The following is a 22,614-nucleotide window of genomic DNA, read 5'->3' as shown; positions in this document are numbered from 1 at the left end:
GTGTGTGTGTGTGGTTTAGGCAGTCTTGAGGTTTGAATTGAGTCTTACCTTGCTCTACCACTTGAGTCACACCCCAGCACTAAAAGAGGTTCTGTTTTGAAGGACAGTCATGTTGGCAGGGGGTATTGAGCACTGGCCAGAATAGTTTCAGCCACACTTGGTGACAAGACTTTTCTTAGCTATAAGACCTGAGAGCTTCACAATGGCCACAAACAAACCCATGGGAAATTCCAAGCAGCAAAATAGTGACTTGACGATGAAGGCTTTTGGAGCCATTCCCGCAGCTGGTTTGGGAACTTGTCCTTCCCCACAAACCACCTCTTTCAACTCTCACACATACACATATCTCAAAGCCCTTGTTTCAACAGAATTCCAATTGTGATCTACTGACTCTGAACCCCCAGAATTCCTTTGTTCCAGAGGCAGAGTAACTAGATTTTTCTCCTTCTATCCTCAGCCACGCCACTTTATCAGCATGCTGGGATTTTGGCCCACCTGGCCTCTAAAGGCATTGAAAGAATGCCATGCTGTTTTATGAAATCATATATAAGACCTCTAAGGGTGCTTGCTCCAGCAGAGGAGTTTTTATTTTTCCATAAATCGCTTCCCATCTTCAGATAACAATTTTATAGTGCAGTAAGGTCTTGAGGTAGAATTTATGATTCTAGGGAATTGTTCTTTCTTCTTAATATGGGCCTTCCTAATGTGTCTTTCTCCATTCCATCCTTTCCATCTCAAGATTCAGGAGAGGAGGAAGTTGGACTAATGACCTCTACCATCTAACACAAATAGCTTCTTCACAACACTGTGCTCTCTTCAAAGATTCTTCACATCCGTCATGACCTTCTATCTCATGATGATTCTGGGAATATTCTGAGAAGGTATTAAGAGTTCCGTTGCCCAAGAAATGAAACTGAAGTCCCTAATAGAGATGAGTGCAAATGTACTTCTACTGATTCTTAAGTCCAAAGCCCTCTAACACACCACAGTGCTTCTTTAATTACTACATTTCTGAGCTCAGAGATTAAAAGGGATTAAAGGGCTGAACTCACACTACAGCCCAAAACTTGAAAGATAATTTCTAGCCAATGCCAATGGCTCACAGCTATAACCTAGTTGCTCAGGAGGCTGAGATCTGAGGACTACAGTTCAATGCCAGCCTGGGTAGAACAGTTTGTGAGACTCTTACCTCCAATTAAGTAGCAAAAGCCAAAAGTGGAGCTGCAGGTTAAATAGTAGAATATCAACATTGAATGAGAAAACTAAGCCCCAGTAGTGGCAGACACATAGAAACAGCAACAACGACAAAGATCATTTCCTTGTGATAACAGAAATTCCATCCTTCTTCCCAATTCCATAGCCATGAGTGGAATGAGGAGATAAATCTGTATGTTGAACACTGGCAAACCTTTGGTTCACTTTACACAACGCTCCTGAGTTATTCCCCCAAGGACCAGAGTTACTAGATTTCATAATTGTTCAAAAGCAATAAAGAAACTTAAAAACCTTTTACCCCAATACTCCAAACCCTACTATACAAGAATGTGCTCTACCACATTAATAATCCTCAGGCCTCTGCTTGAATAACTCCAGGAACAGAGGACTCATTTCCTTCTTCTTCCATTCATTCTTTTCATTCATTTATCTTCTTCTATCCAACAACAGATATTTATGGGTTGGCATGGTATAATCTTAAGCTTATAATCCTGGATTTTACATGTTCAAACAATAGTAGCTAACAATAGGAGTTAGTCAAATGCCAACCCCTTAACATTTGGAAAGTACTTAACCCCTGCTTGGGTCAATTTCCCACCTGAACAATAAGGATAGGACTTGCCAAGCTGTATCACATTGTAAGCACTGAATAAATAGGAACTAGTGATGATGTGAAGTAGAAGAGTGGTCATGAGCACTGCACAATGCTATAGAAGCATTTATCCTTTCGGGGTAGTAGTCAGAGATGGCCTTCTTGGAAACAGCCATCTCTACTTCAGACATTACAGCCAAATAGGCGACATCCAGGCAAAGGAGAAAACAATTTTGGTGGAAGGAAATAAAACTGAAGGCACTGTGCTGTAGTCAAGAGAGAGCATGGAACATTAAAGGATTGTAAGAACTCGGTGTAGCTGGACGGAGGATAGTGCACAGGAGAAAGCTAGGCTACACATTTTCTTTTAGTGTGCAACTATGGGAAAGTCCTTTCTATCTAGACTCACAGAACAGCATGTAGGGTACTCTATGTCCCCCATCATTAGAGGCAAGATATTAGTCCAGAAATCTAAACATGGCCAACATCCCCTTCCATCAGCTCTTCCTATCCTTTACTAGTGGCTTAAATTTTGGCAGGCGCCATGCTAGGGAACTAGCATCCATTTTTTCATTCATTCTTCAAAATTAACTCTGTGTGATAGGCAAGCTCTACTTCCTTTCTAAATACAGAGAAACTGAGGCATGGAAATATTAGTTAATGCGTCCATGTCCTACAGCTAATAAATGATAATGCCATTCAAAAATTCAGGATGGCTTCCAGAGCCCAGATTCTTAACCACCACGCTACACTGCCTCCCTAAGTCTGGGTCACTCAACAATGCATTAAGGAAAGACACCTGTCTGTTCCTGATGGCCTGCATCGTTCCTACTGTGCTGCCAGTCCAGGGTGCCAGGGGCCTGCGCTGAGCAGGAGTGCCAGGCTGCTAATGGAAGAAAACGTAATTATAGACCATAATTACAGTGTATCGTATTCTGTAATTACACTGATGGTATTTAATATAGAACATATTCTGAAGCTAAATGGAATGGAAACACTCCCCTCCAAAAAAACAGAACAGAGTCAGAGCTGCTAAGAACCTGTTCCCACCATCATCCAGAATCGCGTTGCCTCTATTCCATTTCCTTTTTCAGTGGGAAAGAACATCCTCAACCCTATGGCTCAAGCACTGGATGCTCACTCACCCATATTCCTTCACCCCATAGACCTTAGCTCCCAAGTCCACCCTGGTCCCTTCAACTGTTTCACTTCTTTGCTATGTAAGAACCTGCCGCCTCTCTCCTGTACTGTTTCTACAATGCTCTTGCTGGAGTGTTTTTTATTCCAGAGATGCCCTCTGGATTAACCTCCACATGGCAGATGATGGAATTATTCCATAATGGAGTCAGACCATGTCTCACTCTTGCTTAAATCTTTTCCTTAAAGTTTCCATGCTCCTGCTCCAAAGTGGAGGAACCAATGACAAGACCTCACACAGCACATATCCACCCGGTGACCAATTGGGTCAAGCACATGCTCGTAGTGGAGAAGAGAACAGGAGCCCCTCTATCTACCGAGCCCAGAGAAAGAGACACTGTGGTCTCTCAGTTCCAGGGACCCTTCTTGCACAAATTGTCCCTTTTGCTGTTTCTTTGGCTTTTAAATAAACCTGTTCTGTCTGCTTTAAACACTTTCCTGCTCTTTGATTCTTTAATCTCTGGAGAAAATGAACCCAAACCCTAGATGGTATAATTTGGTATTAGGGATGAAATGTGTGTGTTTCCCAAAATTTCATACATATTAAAACTCTAGCCCTCTATGTAGTGGTATTTCACGATGGGGCATTGAGGCATAATCAGGTTCAGATGAGGTCAGAAAAGTGGGGTCCTCATAAAAGAACTACAACAAGAGGAGAACTTTCTGTGTCTTTCTCCTCCCTTCTATGCTTTCTCTTCCTGCAGAGTGCCAGGAAAGGCCATGTGAGAGCGTAGAAGGTGGCCCTCTGGAAGTGAGAAAGAGGGGGAGCTTTGGCACTCTGACCTTAGGCTTTGTGACTCCAGAACTGAATAAGCAAACTGCTGCTCTCACACTACCTCATCTGTGATAGTTTGTTATGGCAACTCAAGCAGATGACAGCACTTAGTATCATAACTTTTATGATTTGTTTTTCTAGGTTTAAATAAAGGAAGAGAAATCCATTTTCACTGAGGTGTGAGCTTCCTCAGAGTCACGGACTGCCCTTGGGGACCATGACTGTGTGAAGAAGAAGACAAAAACAAATGAAGCAGACACAGCCATCATACCCCTGCTTCATCCAGATATGAATGCATTTAGAAGCTTATTTATTTAGAATACAAATGCTTACTTGCACTTGTGAAACACCTCAGAGACCTAAATTTACCTAAAAACAGAGTCTCTCTTCCTCTCCAACCATTCATCTATTCAGTCAGCAGTTATTGAACATCAACTGCATGTTAAGACACTGGGAATGCAGCAGTGAACAGAGCATCGAGGCTCCACTCCAGAGTCCCAAAGAACTACAAGTGGAAGCTTCCATTACACTCTGTTCTCCACCCAGATCTCCTTAGGGACAGGCTAAAGCAACAAGAAACTGTAACCTTGCTCTCTTGTTTAAGAGACAGAGAATTGTACTCATATCCTTATTTATGTAATAGTAACCCCTCTGTACCCCACCTTTATAATAAAAAATTAAATTAAATTAAAAAGAGAGACAGAGAAACACACCTCAAAGAAGAGAATCAGTGAGTCCCAGGGCACACAAAGTATTCATGTCAGCATTTCATTTACACTATGATTTTAAGGCTATCATATATGTGTTATCCAACAGACACTGACTTGGCACTGCTGGTCACATAGACCTAAATCAGTCTCTGAATCTACCATTCCCTAAATGTGTTATCTTAAAAGTTACTTAATATCTTTGTATCTCTGTTTTCCCATGTAGAGAATGGGTATAAAAATACTTTCAATGATGGTGATAATTATAGCACCAGTAACAGTAATAACTCTTCTCTCACCTTTAGGAACTTAGCATGGGAGGTAGCCTGGTGATTGTAATAAGTTTTTTCTGCCCACAATTTTTGTGACTATTAGTGTTTTATACATGGCTGTGCAAATGAGGACTAACTTTAATTAACTCCAGCTAAATGAAATTTAAGTTTAAAAATGAATGAAGGGAAGAGAACACAGTCAAAAACTCAATGCATATCCTACAAATTTAAGAAAGGTGAAGGAAGAGGTTGGTTGAGAGAGATGAGTAAGAATGTTGAAAGGAGTAACATTGATCAAGATGTATTGTATTCATAAACTGTTTTATTGAATGACAACTCATTTGTTTTTTAGAGGATATAGTGGATTTTTATTGTAAGTTTTTTCATTTCTACTCCTTGTAAGATACCCATCAGAAATATGTACATATGTTTACCATTGAATCATTGAAGCAAGTAATCATTAACAAACACAGACAAGGAATTTGTCTAATGCTCTATCAATAATTGAATAAATCAATGCATTGTGCAATATCATACATATGATGTAGCAAAGATAAGAGAATGATCTGCAACTCATGGAAAACTCCTTTGTACAACTATTTAAAGACAATTGTAAAAATAAAAAATATTGTAAAAAATATATTAATGGAAGTTCAACTAGTGGAAAACTTTTCAGTATTTACAAGTTGTATGTATTTATTCTGCTTTTTTAAGCTGTCTCTGTTTGGTAAAAATCTTAATACAGATAACAATAAAATGTGATATACACACACACATTACCCCCCCCCCACACACACACATACACACACACAAAATGGAATTCTATGCCTCCATCAGGAAGAATACCATCGCCCCATGTGTTAGGAAATGGAAAGACTTGGAAAAAATTATATTAAGTGAAGTAAGCCAGGCCCAAAGAAACATAGGTCCTCCATTGCAACAATGAGATGTACAAGTCATTATGTTGAAAATGAACTTTGGTGCGGGGGGGGGAGGACAGGTTGGGGGGAGAGGATGGGAAGGAATGGGAAGGGGAAACAAAGGAGGAGGCTACAATGCTTGATAAGAAATGTACTCATTATCTTGCCCATGCAATTGTAACCCCTCTGCACAGTATTTTCACAATTAAAAAAAAAGAAACATAGGTCTCCCCCATATAAGATCTCCTTTTAAAACAGAAAGAAAAAATAGATGCTTGTTTTTTTCAAGCTTTATACAAAAATATCATATCAGCCTCAGTTACACTTGCTATCCCAACAGAAGTCATCATTCAGAACAGAGACTTGTGGCAATTGGGACATAGAGGAACTAGCCTTGATGTTAGTATTGCCTACTAATGTGTATATACTCATTCACTTATTTAGTTCAGTACAGTTAAGACCTGGGCTTTGTCATCCAGGAGTACACACCCTACTAGAGCAGATGGATGAATAAGCCAATGATCACACAGATGATATCACAGAGGTGAGAGCAAAGCATTACAGGCCTGAGGAAATTTGTTTAGGCTGAAGATTATTCTATGCCTAGAGAATAGAAGCTTCCAAGTCATTATTTGTTTGTGGAGTGGAAACAAATTTCGTAGGAGCATACACCATATAAGGGGCTGGCAAGTGATCAGCCATAAGTCATTTCACCTTGCTATGGCCCTTTCACCAAAGGTTAAAAGGGACAACTATCCCCAGACTCCTGCCGGTAGAAGGAAAGTGGACCTATAATGCTCTGTGGTTGTTCTTTGAAAGTTGCAGTGCATTGTGGAGACCGAAGTTAAGGTGAGTTGTCACAAGCTAGCACATTGACTCAGAGGTGTCCAACACGCTCATGAGCCCATGTAAATGAGAGGAACAGGTCAAGTGAGCTGTTCAGAGGAGCAGTGTGTCCTTGTATTTAACTGCTTGGCTTCTAGTCCCTTGTATATACAACCCCAGGAACTCCTGGACCTTAACACAGTCTCCAACTTTTCCATGAGCTCCTTGTATTTTGTTTATAAAATACAACTAAGATTGTTTCTCATGGGATCTATAAGGATTAAGAGATACCCTTCACAGAAAAATTCTCAGCAAATTGTAAAAAAATAATGCAATAATAAGTTAAAAGTCATCTTTCTCATCATCACCATTACTTCCCTCTCAGTTCAATGTGAGAATGTATTGGGAGCCAGGAAACCTCAATTCTATGGCCCTCTCTGACTTTCATTATCACTTTCTCTCAGATCCCTTCTCTGCTCCTTTCTGTGACAAGTACATTTTCCAGCCTCCTTTGCCTCCTGGCTTCCCAGGAGATACAGCTAAGAAAAGAGAGGAGATGGGAAAAGGGGAGAAATCAGAGTATGTCTTCTCAACCTATTTTCTTCTCCCTTTTTTTTCACTCTGACATCCTTCCAACCTTGTATTTGGCCTCAAAAGCTACACTCCTAGCCAGATGCTGGTGGCTCAGACCTGTAATCCTAGCCACTCAGGAGGCTGAGATCTGAGGATCATGCTTCAGAGCCAGTCTGGGCAGGAAAGTATGTAAGATTCTTATCTCCGATTAACCACAAGAAAACCCGCAAGTGGTGTTCTGGCTCAAAGTAGTACAGTGTTAGCCTTGAGCAAAAGATCCCAGGGACAGTGTCTGACCCTGAGTTCAAGCTTCATGACTAACAACAGCAACAAAAAATACAATTTCCATAGGGAAAACTTAGCACTTCATCTTTGCAGTGACTTGGAAAAACAAATTTGCCACTCAGAAATACCAAATGTCTTCCCACTGTTCCATTCCTAATGTATTTACCCTAGTCCATGAAGACAACAAGGACAACAAAAACTTTCATTCACACACTATAAACCTAGATGCTTAGATACTAATTCATATTTCCAGATCACACAATCCTCACGCCATGCCTACCATGCATGACCACAGTCAGGCCAGTCATTCAGATTCCAAAGATACTGACATATTCTCTCTGCACAATTTGCAAGCAAAGCAATAATGCTCTAATTGTGTGTCTATTATTGTCATCATCATAATGCACCCACACAGATCGTGGCAGCAAGGCTAGGTTAATATATTCATTAGGAACAGGCACAAGCAACATGACATTAATACTGCTAATAATACCTAATTGAGCTTAATTACAATGTGATGCCTAATATATTGTGATGAATTTATTCTCAAAGTATTTACATATTTGTAGTTAAGTAATTAGCATTCTGCCCATAAATAACTCCTCAAAAGTCCACTCCAGCTCCGGAGGAGAAGAGGGACTACACATACCCTCCTCCTCCGAATGGCTGACACACACAAAAGCTCTTAATTTGTGCAGAAATATATATGTCACGTTTTCCTTAAAGGCAAAGTGATGGGTCCCACTGGGGAGGGATGTGGGGGAAGGTGGCAGAAGGAGAGAGCTTTGTCCCTCTCAACTCCAAGAATGTGACTGAGATAAAGAGCCCTCATGCTGGGGGCTTGCTTTGCATGTCAGACACAGAGAGTTCCAAGATCTGTCCTGCGAGACAGTCTTGAAGAGGGACATGCAGAAACTGCAGGAGGGTGACCCAGGTAGAAGGAGGGCTCACACAAGTGCCTTGAAAGTACTCGGCATGCTGAACTTGCGGAAGAGAGGTGTCCTGGGGATGGGAGCACTGTCCTCTCGGCCTTGAAGGCTGTCATAGGACAGTAGGAGCTGACCATGAAATGGTAACAACATAGATTCTTGAAGTCACGGAGACACGTTTGAAACGCAGCTCAGTCACTTACTATCCATTTGACCTTGAGCCAAATACACAATGTCTCTAAACCTCTGCTTCCCCTTTGGATTGCATTAATTATATGGGGAACAAAAAGTTGATGTCTGAGATCTGAAATTCCAGAGTCCTCAGCCTGCCCGCCCGATAAAACAATGATGACACTGAGACAGCATTTCATATCTATTCCCACCATTTAAGACACAATGATGCTGGGCTAGTTATTGATTTTCTGTGGACCTCAAATTCTCCACATACAATGTGGTAATTAGTATTACATCTAGATCACAGAGATATCATGGGAATTGAACGAAAAGGTACTTGGTATTAAGTACTTAGAGTCTTTGGTGCATAGTAAACGTTTAATGTTAGTACTATTATTACCCTGACCACTTCTTGTGTCAAAGTCCGGCTGTTGAGAAAAATATCTAACCTAGAGAACTGAGGCAGCAATGGAACCAGTAACCTGAGGGTTATTCAGTGCTGAGAACAAAGGTTGAATTTTTCAGGAATTCCTAAAGCTATGCCACGGGTAGCTTTCTGCCTTGGGGAAGCCACCTGCTCCAAATCTACCCTCAGGACACAACAGTAAATCAGAAAATTGAGCTCTCCAAAGCCTGCTACCATCACTGCCCACTGCCTAGCCACACAGGCCTACAGAAATCTATCCCAGCCCACTTGCACTGTAACACTCTTGATGCTGGTTTAGGGACAGTAGAGCTCCACTCATTCTGGGAACAAGGCAGAGATCAGGCCTCTGAAACCATGGTTTCTGGAAGAAGTAGAAATGGGCTTCCTTTACTTCTAAATCTAACAAGCAAATCTTATTGGCCAAACTCAAACACAGCTTGAACCCTAGTGGCCAAGGGCTCTAGGAAAGGTACGTCCACCCTTTGAAATGCTGCAGTACAGAAAAGCACATGAGGAGAATAGAATGAATGCTTCTTACCCACCATGGTACTTGTGCTCAGTTCCAAGTGGTGAGACAGCCTCCCAAGAGTACATAGTTTGAAGATTGCTACCAATCAGCCATCTAGCCCGAACCTCCATCTAGTTACCCATACAAAGTCAGGAAGGCTGCCTTGGCCATATAAGAATTAGGGCAAAAAGATGTTCCTTGGGCTATTCCCTTGACTACATCCAGTCTTATACCTCCACATATGACATCCACTATACTGTTCATCTACTGGAATACCAGATCCTCCTTTCAAGGTCCTGTTTGGGATGGGGGGTAGAGGATCTTCCCCTGGCATAGACACAGGCTGGCTGGTAGCTCCTTCTCTGTATACAGTATAGACTCCATTTGCCAATGCAGCCACCCAAACTCAATGTCCCCCTTTTCTCTGCTCTGAGACCGACCTCTAAGTATAGTGTCACCAGGCAGCCTACCCCTCAGCTCCCAGTGGCATTCAATAAATATCACCAGTTGAAGATTCAAGGAAGAAGGAGAGATGATTTTCCCTCCCACCTTCTCCAGATTTCATCACTAGAGTTCTGGCATCATGAAATCCTCTGTGGCACAGCTCCTGCCATGTGGCCCTTCTTCCTGGGCTCCAGCAGCATTGTGGTCTTCCCTTCCCTTTATCCTTAAGGTCTAAGTAATGGCTTTCTAATGTTGCTAATCCAGAGTGCATCAACACTCTTTGCTGGCTCACTCAACCTTGCCCACAGCTCTATTCAATTCCAGTATTAAAGAACTGTCTGTAATTAAACACTGTTTCATACAGGGTTCCTGACTAATACAAACCCTAAGGACAAGATACCTAAGATAGAGTATTTCTCCTTTTTTCAAGATGTATGTCATTTATATTACCTTGTTCCTTCCAGTACAATCTCCATTGTCTTCTAAAGGACTGCCATGTTCTTGGGCCACATCAGTCTCCTCTCTTAGCAGAGAGGTAGGGACAAGGGGAGAAGCCTTATCTTCTCTTGGAAGTTAGTGTGTAGGCAACAAGGGGTTAGGGGAAAAAAGCTGAGATGCTACTGGTGGTGACTTTCTTAGAGAGTGCTAGGACATAGAAAATGCCAGTGCGTGATAGCTTCCAATCTCCTCTTTTGTCTCTGAATAAGGAAATCAGACAATGAGATGCAGAATGCCATTGTGATTGATTTATATAAATAAACCATGCAGGTTCAAATCCAAGCTATGAGCTGTGATGTTGGGCAAGGAATCAGCACTGCTGGGTAGGGAGATTACAATTCTTAAAAAGTTAGAAAATTTCTCATGGAGAAGAGAATGTGTAAGCAAGGCTCTAAAAGAATGGATTTTGAAGATGTCTGTAAGAAGTAGAAACAAAGACTCAGAGGTGAGTGAGTGCTAATGGTGTTCCAGTACCACCAGGCTGGCCAATATATATGGCATATTATGAGGTACGGCAGAATGGGGCAGAGTTAGCAGAGTGATTGTAATGAATAGTAATGGATTGGGGTATGGTAATGTGGGGTTAGGTAGAGTCAATCAAGGTAAAATAGGATGGGGTAGAATAGTTTAGGAAGACTGGAATGAGATAAAATATGAGGGTGTGGATTATGGGGGCAGAGGGAAGCCAGTCTTGTGGACTGGCATGGGATGAAGGGCAGACTGGATGAAGTAGCATGTAGAAGATTCATTTAGAAGGGCCATGGTATCAGAAAGAAGGGGCAGGTTGTTAGGGGTGAGGTACATCAGGGGATATTAGACCAAAGAAGTGGGGTAGGATGGAATAGAGTTAACCTTTTAGACATCAGTACTGAAGACCTAGGCTTTTACTTCCACAGAGGTGGGAGACCTAGGTAGAGCCAATCTGCATCACCCCATGATCTGACTAACATGTTACCTGAATCACCATAGCTGTCATATTGAGCCATAAGATAAAACCAGTGTTACCAATTAGGAGATGGTGGATTCGATTCAGGTGAAAAGTGACAGGCTTGGGCAAAAATAGTAAAATGAAAAAAAGATTAGTCATCGGTATATTTTAAAAACAGTGTCAAATATTTCTGTTAGATCTTGGATATGAGAGTAAAAGCAGCGTCAAAGATAATGTCAAGGTTCTGGTCTGAGAAACTCCAATGATAGAGCTGCCATTGGATATGATTTTGTGGTCTACTAGGCCAGGAGTCAGAGGATCACTAATGGACTTGGGAAATGATAAGTTTGGGATGTAGATTCTCCAAGAGTTAACTAAGAAGTTGGTTAATTCAGGAGTTGAGGGGAGAGATCTGAATTAGTGGTTAAAATGTAAAGATTGCCAGTTTAACCAACATAAAGTTTCCCACTAGCCAAAGTTTATTCAATAGCAACATTAACTACCACGGATTGATGCTCAAAGGATATGCTTAACAATCCATGAGTTCATAATGATACTTTAAAAATATCATTGATCCCTTTGAGGATGCTAAAGAACAAACTCATTACTTAAAACCTAGTAAATAAGAGAAAAATAATTAAGCATTTAAACTGCCTTTCCTTTATGAAATGCACTTCTGGGTAATCTAATGGCTGATAAGGGAAAGTTTCTTTTCTAGAAGTATTATAAAAAATTAAGAAGAATGTATATATGTGGTTAAAATATTGACAGTTCAAAGGTTGTGATGTCTGAGAATTGCTTCCAGTGTTTGCTTGGAAAGATGGAAAAGCCTTAGGAGATGAGAGAACACATGCATGTCTGAAATGATCATTTTCAACAAGGTATAATAAAAGTAGTTATCCATATAATATATTATATGCTTAGAAGCCTATATAGTAAATCAGACATAAAGGAGTGGCTATAAGAAATTCAAAGAGAGGAAAAGCGATCTTATCTGAAGGATCTTATATGAAGGACTTCCTATGGAAGGGGTGCTAGAGAATTTTCTAGAATGACAGAAATGTTTTGTATCTTGATCTCATGTTGTCCTGTGTGTTTGTAATCACATAGTCATAAAGCTACAAGACTGCCACATTTTACTGTATGAAATTATGTCTCTAAAAACAAAAAAAAAGGAAGGCAGAGGAATACCATCACAGAAATGGCGTGCAAAATATCTAGTATAACTATGAGTCAAGCGGAAAAGGTCAGATAATGTGATGTCAGGAAATTGAACCCTTAGATATGTATCTTAATGTTTTTTTTCTTTCATGCATGTGTTTCTAATGCACTTATAAGATTATCTCTTTGTTGCTTTGTATGTCCCTCCCCCACAGTATAACCCCTGCTTTCAATATATTTGATGTCAGTATAACTTGAGGAGGAGATGGGGAAAAACCAGCTGTTTAAAGATACAGGTGGACCTGTTGCAACAATGAGAAGTACAAGTTGTCATGTCCAAAACGAGCTTTACAACGTTGGTGCGGGGTGGGGGGGGAAGGGGGGGAGAAAGATTGGGATTGGGGGGGGAGGGGGGAGGCTGGGAAGGGATGTGAAGGGTAAACAAAAGGAGGAGGCTGCAATGCTTGGTAAGAAATGTACGCATTATCCTGCCCATGTAATTGTAACCCCTCTGTACAGTATCTTCACAAATAAAATAAAAAAAAAGAAATGGCGTGCAAAGTTTTAAGACTAGAGATCATCAAAGAGTAAGTAGAGCTGGAAGAATATGCTTTGAGGTGTGTCAACCTCCAGGAACCAAAGAGATGCAAAGAAACTAGCAAAGTTGCATGGAACAAGGGGTGGGGGAAGAGATAGGACAGGACAGAAGACTGTGAGGTGTAGAAAGTCAGCTGAGGGAAGGCTGGCCTGGCCCTAGACTGAAATCCTCATGGAATGAGGGACGTACGTTCCTGAGCACACCCTTCCAGATGTCCCCAGTACAGGGAGGGAGGCAGCCACCACTGAGCTATTCAAGTATCCAAAGAGAGCTGGGCGCCAGTGGCTCACATCTGTATTCTTAGTTACTCAGAAGGTTGAGATATGAGAATCATGGTTCGAAGCCAGACCAGGCAGAAAAATCCAGGGGACTCTTATCTTTAGATAACCACCAAAACGACAGAATTGCTGTAGCTCAAATGGTAGAGTTCTAGCTTTGAATGAAAAAGCTGAGACAGAGCCCAAATCCTGAGTTCAAGCCTTAGCACCAAAACCAAAAGAAAAATAAAAGGTACCAAAGAAAGGGGATTATGGAAGAGTGGACAGGGCCTGGCAGCGTCAGATGGTATCGGTAGGATACCATCACAGTATGTTATATGTGTGCCTGGAACTGTCATGGTGAAATCCCTTCCTATGTACAATTTAATGTATGCTCTATATAATTTCACTATGCCAAAAAATGGAAAGATTAGAAGGGGAGTTGAAGTAAAGTAGGAAATTATCTCAGGTTAAAAATAAATGAAAAGAACTAGGAAAACTGATTTTCCGGAACTCTGGCTAAAGAAGAGCTCAGGGGCAATGGAAAGTCAGTAGTAAAGAGACATCAAAATAGAGGCTATCTCCCTGTGCCCGCCCTCCACAGAAGCCTCTTCTCCTGAGCAGGGCTATGAAGCAGCCTGCCAGCTGCACTCAAGCAGCAGCCATGACCTTGCTAGGCCCTGAGAGTGACAAGAACAGAGCCCATAATTATTAACCTTGCCACTTGTTTCTGTAGTTTACTGTGACAAGACAATGCAATAAGGAGGGAGGTAATCAAAAAGCAATTTTGTTGCAGTAAGCTTAAAGTGACAAACCTTGCTTTTCCTAAATAAATCACCATTATTCCCATATGGCTCAGGACTGACAACATGGGTTTCCTTAGTAACAGAGTACTTAGCTAAACCTGTGGCCCAGTGTGAGAGAGAGCACACAGCATCTGGAGTAAGGAACTCCTTGCCAAGTCTTTCCCAGAGGCCTCATCCCTTTACAGGTAAGGAAAGACGCCATTAGCATTCTTCCTGCACCTTTTGTGTTTGCACTATCCTCCAGGGATCCCTGAGGTCTATAACATGCAGCAATTTGTCATTTTGCAGCATCATTAATTTGGGTTTGAAGAGCCACTGGCTTTGCTGGTGACTAGGTTTACAGGACCTAGTCTTCCAATCTCAACATGGCTTTTGAGGTTTACAAGTTAATACTCATGAAGTGATGCCTAGAAATGTACCAACAATGGTTTCTCTGTGGGAAGAAAGAAAGAAAAAGAAAGGAAGAAAGAAAGAAAGAAAGAAAGAAAGAAAGGGACGGAGGGAGAAAGAGAGAGAGAGAGAGAAAGAAAAAAGGAAGAAAGAGAGAGAGAAAGAGAGAGAAAGAGGAAGGAAGGAAGGAAGGAAGGAAGAAAAGTAGGAAGGAAGGAAGAGGAGAGGGAGGGAGGGAGCCAAGGTATAATGCTGGTGATGGAAAGGAAGGTAAAGTCAAAGAGATTAGGAAAGCAATGAAGGGAAAAGTTCTGTAACAAACATAATATATTTTACATTGACTGACATTTGCAAATATTTAGATTTATAGGGTTCTGAAAATATTTGTGGCTAATATTAAATGTCTACTTTTTTAAGTGAGGTTTTCCTTTCTGCCTTCCTTTCTACATTATGGAGCACTTGTCTAGGTCAAAGGCATTACTCTGCTCACAGAATAATGTGCTGCTCAACAGCCTGGCTAGGAGACAGACATGAGAACAGGTGAGTAATAAGTCCAGTCTAGAAACCCACAGGAGAGTGTGACCATCCCAGTCAACAGGGAAGGTTCATGGACAGGGTGAGATAGAGGTGAATTGTCTGCAAAAATAAGGAGGATTTGACAGGTGGAACCATGGCCTAATGAGCTGAGAAGCAGTGAGGTTAAATAGGAGTTTGGCAGATGGAACCATGGACCAATAGGAAAGAAGGCACAGTGTAAGATTGAATAAGGGAGTTGAGTAGATGTTTGACATTAAGGCTTGTTCCTAGAGGCTTCAGAGTTTGGAAGACATATGAATGGCCTTAAGCTCCATACTCAGAATGACACCACTCCAAGAAACTTCCTGTTTATCTTTCTTTTCTTTCCTTTTCTTTTCCTTTCCTTTCCTTTCTTTTCTTTTCTGTGTGTGTGTGTGTGTGAGAGAGAGAGAGAGAGAGAGAGAGAGAAAGAGAGAGAGAGAGAGAGAGAGATTGGTCATGGGCTTAAACTCTGGGCCTAAGTGCTGTCCCTGAGCTCTTTTGCTCAAAACTAGCACTATACCACTCAGAGCCACAGCACCACTTCTGTTTTCTTGTGGTTAAATGGAGGTAAGAGTCACATGTACTTTCCTGACTGGGCTGGCTTCGAAGCATGATCCTCAGATCTCAGCCTCCTGAGTAGCTAGGATCTAGTGCCCAGTTTCATTTGTCTTTCAGCCTTAGGACCTCTGCCCAGAAAGCTCTACCACAAAGCTTCCTCAATGCTTCCCTTGAGGACACTTGAGCACTTCCCTTAAAGTTCCTGTGGTTGTTGGCATTTAAGCCACATTTTTTTAATTGTACATGCTTGTTTATTTTTGTAAGCCATTGAAGAATTTTGGCTTTAATCCAGTAAAATGAGGTCAGGTCCATGGTAGAGTTTTGAGCAGAGGAGTGGCTATAATCTGACTTGCCTTTCGGAAGGACCACTGGGTTGCTGTGTTGAGAATGAAGCCTCAGCAGGCCAGAAAAGGAAGAAGTATTCAGGATGCTACTGGCTTGAACAAGGCAATAGAACCAATTAATGAGAAGTACTACCACTGTTCATGATAGAGCTGGTCAGATCCCTGAGGCCCTGGATGTAAAATATGGCAGAAAGGGAAAACCCAAGGGTGATTCCACTTCAGAACACCAGAAGAGCAGACAGGATGAGTTTGCTGCCCACTGAGATGGAAGAGACTAAAGATGGAGCAGATGCCAAAGGAGGGAATATCAAAGGATCTATTTTTACTGTTGGATTTGGGATGTCTATGAGTCTGGAGTTTAGCAGAGGGAACATTTGAAATTTATTGCAATATGGATACATTGAATACCTTTAAAATGGATGAGCTCTATAATGCAGTGCATGTAGGTAGAAAGAAGAAGAAAAGTCTCGTCTAATATGCTCTAATACTAGGAGTTTGCTTTGATATCTTAAGGGTATTAGACACTTGGAACAGTCAAGAAGCCACCTTGTCACCATGGTCAGCTCACTCCTTCTCAAACCTCCCAAAAAAGAATATAATGCTCCAGTCTTCCCTTTCCTCCCCATTCAGCAGCAATCCAGCTTTGATTTCCCACTAGAACTACTTGCTGTAAATTTATCAGAGACATCCAGTGAAGGAACATCAGTATCATCTGACCCTGTATCATGGGCACTTCCATCTTGATGGGAGTTGCTGTACCCCTTCCTTCAGAATTCCAGGCCTCTAGGGAACTATTATCCTCTCCTGGTTCTAACCTTTCCTTCTGTTAGTCTGTATAGTGGGCTCATCTTCTGTCTACTAAATGCTGATCTCCCATCCTCACCAAAATCATCTTCTTTCTTCACTCTACCTGGGATCTCTGGCATTTATCCTGTGCTTTGAGCTACCTACCGCTCATACCGTATACCTTATTCAATGCAGCAGTGATAGCTCTTTCCCACACTGTAACAGTGTCATGGTGTCCCACATGTTCAGGTACTTCCTGAACACTGTCCCACAGACACCTCCAAATCATCCTGTCTACTGATGAAGCAAGTTTTTGCCTCCCCTTTCTAAAGGCCTGTTCCCTCAGCTCAGTCTATCTCTCTTCCTGGAATCCCTCCTACCTGCATCCCTTCTTATCTACTTTCCTCTTGGCTCTCCTCCCTGAGAGCCTTCTCCCCAAAGAGAAAAGCAATTCCCCTTTTCTGTCACTTACTCCTGTTTCTGCTGCCTCCACCATATATCCTGTCACTGGGTGAAGAGTCTCTTGTTATTTATGCCTCAGGCCTAACTCAGTTAATCTGTTCTGTGATTTATTTGACAGCTAACCTTAGCACATCTGATACATTGAACAAATATCAAGGAAAATGTAGATTTGGTCACTGACTAGCGCAGGAGAGTCTGTAGTTTGGTGTGGGCTATTCAGGGCAGGTTGCTTAGGTAGGGGAGGACACTGCTTCCTCAGCTTTTCTAAACAACTGTGGTCTTCTTCCCTAGGACAGAAGCCACTCATGACTCCTGTCTGTCTAACTGAGGTTTTTACAAGCTGCTTATTCCTCACTTGTCCATTGCTAGAACACACAAACCTCAGAATCCAGCTGGCTATGAGCTGAGCTCAGATTTTCATCGTGACTGTGCTGTGAAGAAAGTCACTTCACCTCTTTGATATTGCAGAATGAAGCTAGAATAACTAGCTTCTTCCATTGAGAAAGCGTAGATTACACTGAGTGCCAAGAATGTTACAGACATTCTTTTACATAATTCTTGCACTCGATTATTTGGCTAGTTATTTCTAAGACACAAGTAGTCACTGGAACTTGGGGAGACAGTGAAGGGGAATATAAGGACGCAGTATCCCTTACCCTATAGGATCCTGCCTATATCTTTGCAAGGAAATGGGTATTATTCCCCAACAGAGAATGTCTTTTTTTTCCATCCCAAATCCCCAGTTGAAATAACCAACTTCTTAATCCTCTGAGTCTCTTAACTCTACAGTATCATTCCCATCTCTCACTCCAGGCCACTGGGTGAAGATGAAACTTTGTTCACGTCTCTCCTTGGCAAATGAATCAAACAAGAGATAGAAATTAGAAAGTTAAGTGCTTAATACCAAGACCTTTAGGGTAAACATCCAGAAGTTTAATAAAAGCAAAACATTAAGAAGAGAAGAAATGAAAGAAAAATGAATAATGTTTTATTTATCTCTTGAATATAATCAAATGACACCATTGTAATATGTGACTCTAAAATCATTGATGGGTATAGAGTATTTGATGAAAGAAATGTGTCAGTAATGCCCTTGATCCTGTTTGGGTAAATGGTGTCACTACAATCCCTCAAGTCACTGTGTGCTGCTCCCTTTCCTTCATCTCCACACAGCCAGTTACCAATTCCTGTTGACCTGCCACCTAAGCATTCTCTTCTCTCCACCACGAAGCTACAACTCAGCTGTCTTTAAGCCTCCAGTCTGTCCTCATCACGGCTTTCCACACTAAAACACAAAATGACATCTACAGTCTTCCTCATTCGGAGCCTCTCCTGTCTCTCCCCTGTCTCAGATACCAGTTTTCAAATGAAAATGTTGGAGTTTTTTTCCCATTTGTTTTTTTTTATTGTGAAAATACTGTACAGAGGGGTTACAATTACATGGGCAAGATAATGAATACATTTCTTATCAAGCATTGCAGCCTCCTCCTTTGTTTCCTCTTCCCATCCCTTCCCATCCTCCCCCCAAACACCCAATCCTCCTCCCATCCCCCCCACCAAAGTTGTTAAGTTCGTTTTCGAGGTAACAACTTGTACATCTCGTTGCAATGGGTCCACCTGTATCCCTAGTTAAACGATTTGTTTTCTCATTTGTTTTTTGAGTGTGGAGTTCTGTCTTCTACAAAGTGACAAATCATCTGCATAACTACAGCTTGTTATGAAGTACCAGGAAGGAAAGAGAAAGGACTGGAAACAAAAAAAAATAGATGGGATGGACCCAGACTGAGGACCAGACAGATCCTTGAGGAGGTGGCATGGAGCTGTGATCTACAAGGTGAGAGGAGTTTGACAGGTGAAGAAGAAGAGAAAGGGATCCTGGAGAGGAGCAACAGTGATAGTCCTCAGGCAAGAGCATGAAGCACACCAAAAGAAGACCTGTGTAGGGCACCATGACCCACATACAGCAGTTCAGGGGTCCTCCTGTTCCTATATAATTTGTTTCTGAAAAGCTTGACTAACACCTGCAGCCCCAGAGGCTTGGCCTGAGCACAGGATACCCTTCCTTCACCCATTGGGATAGCCATTGTGCCTAAGAAGTCACATACTCCTCAGCCACCCAGGGCCAGTAGCTGACTGGCCTGGGAGAATAGTTAAGACTAACACTGAGAACCATCATTTCTATACCCAGCCCTCTGTGGGTCAATTGAGTCTGGAATACCACCTAAGTTATACTCTTGTTTGGCTTCTTCCTGTCCTTCCTCTTGTATTTTTGTTTCCCTTGGCAACAATTGGAGGAAACCAACAACAACAAAAACACCTGTGCCAGAGACTAGCACAGAATCTGTTCCTGGGGAAGGTATCCTGAGGTAGGCACTACAGTCAGAGTCTATGGTGGCAGGAAGTGACTAAGTCAGGTAGCAGACAGGGCCTGGGATTCTCAGACTGTTATATTTGGTCTTTGTTCCTAGGGGAAGCAGAGCAGCTGTTACCTCTCGCCTGCCCAGTGCTGAAGCCTGCCACACTGCAAGTGTTTTTTCAGCAGTCTTTCTTCCACCTCTACTCAGTTCCCCAAGAGACTTACTTCAGATTTGCCACCTCTCTGTGAGGCCTTTCCTGACTTCCTGTGGTCTCTATCCCCACCATGGCTAGGCTAGACATTGCTTCTCTGTATTCCCTAGAACCTTCTTCCATTTCTATCATTCATCTCCCTTCAATAAAGCATGCTTATTAGGGAAACAGAGCTAAATATTTTATTGTGCATGAAGTAAACAATCAAAGAACCTCCAGTCTAGATTCTGACTTCCTTGGAAACAAAACCTGTCTTTATTTGGGTCTTATTCAGCACTGAGTAGAAACTAGCAGCTGACTATTTGTTTACTGCAAGGCAAACCACTGTCTCCATAGTTTACATACTAATGTTTATGACAAAACCAGGAAGAACCCTGCTTTCACTGTGTTTGATGTTGGTATAATTTGTGGAGGGGAAGGGAAAAAACAAATCGTTTAACTAGGGATACAGGTGGATCCATTGCAACAATGAGATGTACAAGTTGTTATGTCAAAAAACGAACTTTACAACTTTGGTGGGGGGGGAAGGATGGGGTGGGGAGAAGTGGGGGAAGTATAGGAAGGAATGGGAAGGGGAAACAAAGAGGAGGCAACAATGCTTGATAAGAAATGTACTCGTTATCTTGCCCATGTAATTGTAACTCCTCTGTACGGTATTCTCACAATAAAACAAAAAAAAAAAAAACAGGAAGAGTTACTTCCATTACACAAAGCTGACCACCAAGGCACTGAAAGATAAATTTGCTTGAGATCACACAGCTCATTCGTAATGGTACAGAATTCAAATTCAAGTAATACGGGCTTTGAGTGTACCCCAGTGTTTGAGTCTTTGCACAGGTGTATGAGGCCGCAGAATTGATTCCCAGTACCTCAAAGAAAAGCAAAAGCAAAAACTCATGTGTGTTGACTGTCAGCTTCAAATCTTCTGCAATATCCTGGGGATAGTCTATCCTATAAGCACTCAAAAGCACTGGGTCGGATTACAACTCTGGCTCTCATTGGAAGGCCTCTGCATTTCTAGCCTTCTCCTCTCTTGTCTGGTGCTGGCTTTTCCCACAGTATTTACCAGTCCTGGAAAACTGCTTCTGTCACTGCAGCAAGACCTCACAACAGAGCAGCTGCTGTAATTAGAGTCCTGCTTATCTCTGTGTGCTAACCTGGGAGATCCTTGTCTTCCTGACAAGATTTTAGAGAGGATTAGATGGCCTTGATGAAATTTTAGAACCTCCAAGGGGCCCATCAGCCACTGTTGCAAATCTTCTTTGCAGTAGCGCAGAGGGAGAAGAGTATTTGTTGGGAATATTTCCAAGGTACTTCTGGGTAGAATTTGAGTACCATGAGACCCACATGCAGCCTCCCTTACGCTCTGGGATTCACCCTCAGCCAGCCTCCCCAGCTTGCACAATGCTGCCTAAGTTGGCACTCTTATTTCCAGGGACCCCACTCTTCAGGGAATGTGTTCCAAAGTACTCAGTTGATGCTTAAAACTTAAAATAGTGCCAAACCCTATATACCAAACAGTTTTTGTCTTTATGCCTTGCAATGATTCCAACACAGTTTTAAAGCCATCTTGAATTCTTCAATGTTTTATGCTCTGGTGCCTTCTTTGCTCACTATTCTTTCATTTGGGAGTCATTATTAAATCCAGTAAGGTCTATTTGAATGCAAGCAAGTTATATTATGATAGTAGATATGATAACCAAGATCATGCATGATGAAGGTAATATATACAGGGTGGATACACTGGAAAGGGGTGATTCATGTCTTAGGTGGGAAGGAGAGGGGCTAGCAAGAGATTTTTATCATGCTACAAAGAATGGTATGCAATTTAAAACTTAGGAATTGTTTACTTCTAGAACTTTCCATTTAATAGTTTGGTACTTCTGCAAACTTTGAGTAATTGAAAATTAAGAAAGTGATAGTATGGGTAAAGAAGGACTACTGTGTTCAGCACCTACCAGAAGATTACTATGTGTTCATCATCAGCCTACAGACTCAACTTGCAAAGCTGCCCAAGGGAAATTCACAGGCTCCATGGAGCTCATAGCCTAGAGGGAATGTACAATAAGCAAGAGTCATTTCAATACCAGGACAAGTGCTGTCAAGGAAGCAGAAGAGGGAGGACCTTTGACTCAGACTGGGATTATAGAAGGTAATTTACTTCCTGGCTAGCAGGTGCAAAACTGAAAGAGCTTGGAAGATAGATACGTGTTTGATTCCTTATTAAACTGTGTGGCTTTGGAGAAAGTATCCAACTTCTCAGAGCTTGTATTGTTGTACAATCAGAGTAACAATGTGTAATGCATGAACTTCATGAGATAATCAATGAGATAAGTACTTACTCAGACACATAGCAAACATGTGTTGCCTTCTCACTGAGGGCCAGACGTTGTTCTTGGCATTTTTAGAGCGGTCGTCATTGCCATTTTTATGGGAGACAGCTGAGACCCTGTCTTAGGATTAATCCAACAGAGGCAGGTCATGTGGCAAGGACTCAAGAACAAACAGCTTATGGACAGGTGCAAATAGCACAGGTAACAGTGGAGAGAGGGCAAGCAGCAAATAAGTGCATTATTAAACAATTGATAAGTGCATAAGCTTGCAGAGAAATTGGATCATGTACAAAACATGTGTTTTGTGTGAGCTGGGCCATTGATACCCCCATATCTGTCATTCATTAGCCAAAGGCAACCCCCAGAAGACCAATCCCATAATGCACACTGACAAAGCAGGAGGCCCACAAGCAACCCTCTAAAAGAGTTGCAAGTACTTAACATGGAGAATTGGGCCTGAGCTTCATTCAAGTAAAGGATAGGCACCATGAACTGACAGTGTCCACTACAGGCCCCAGAGGTAA

The sequence above is a fragment of the Dipodomys ordii genome, unplaced genomic scaffold (genome assembly GCF_000151885.1).
Source record: "Dipodomys ordii isolate 6190 unplaced genomic scaffold, Dord_2.0 Scaffold61, whole genome shotgun sequence".
Classification (NCBI taxonomy): domain Eukaryota; kingdom Metazoa; phylum Chordata; class Mammalia; order Rodentia; family Heteromyidae; genus Dipodomys; species Dipodomys ordii.
The sequence above is the reverse complement of the archived record's forward strand: the minus strand, read 5'-3'. Positions refer to the sequence as shown.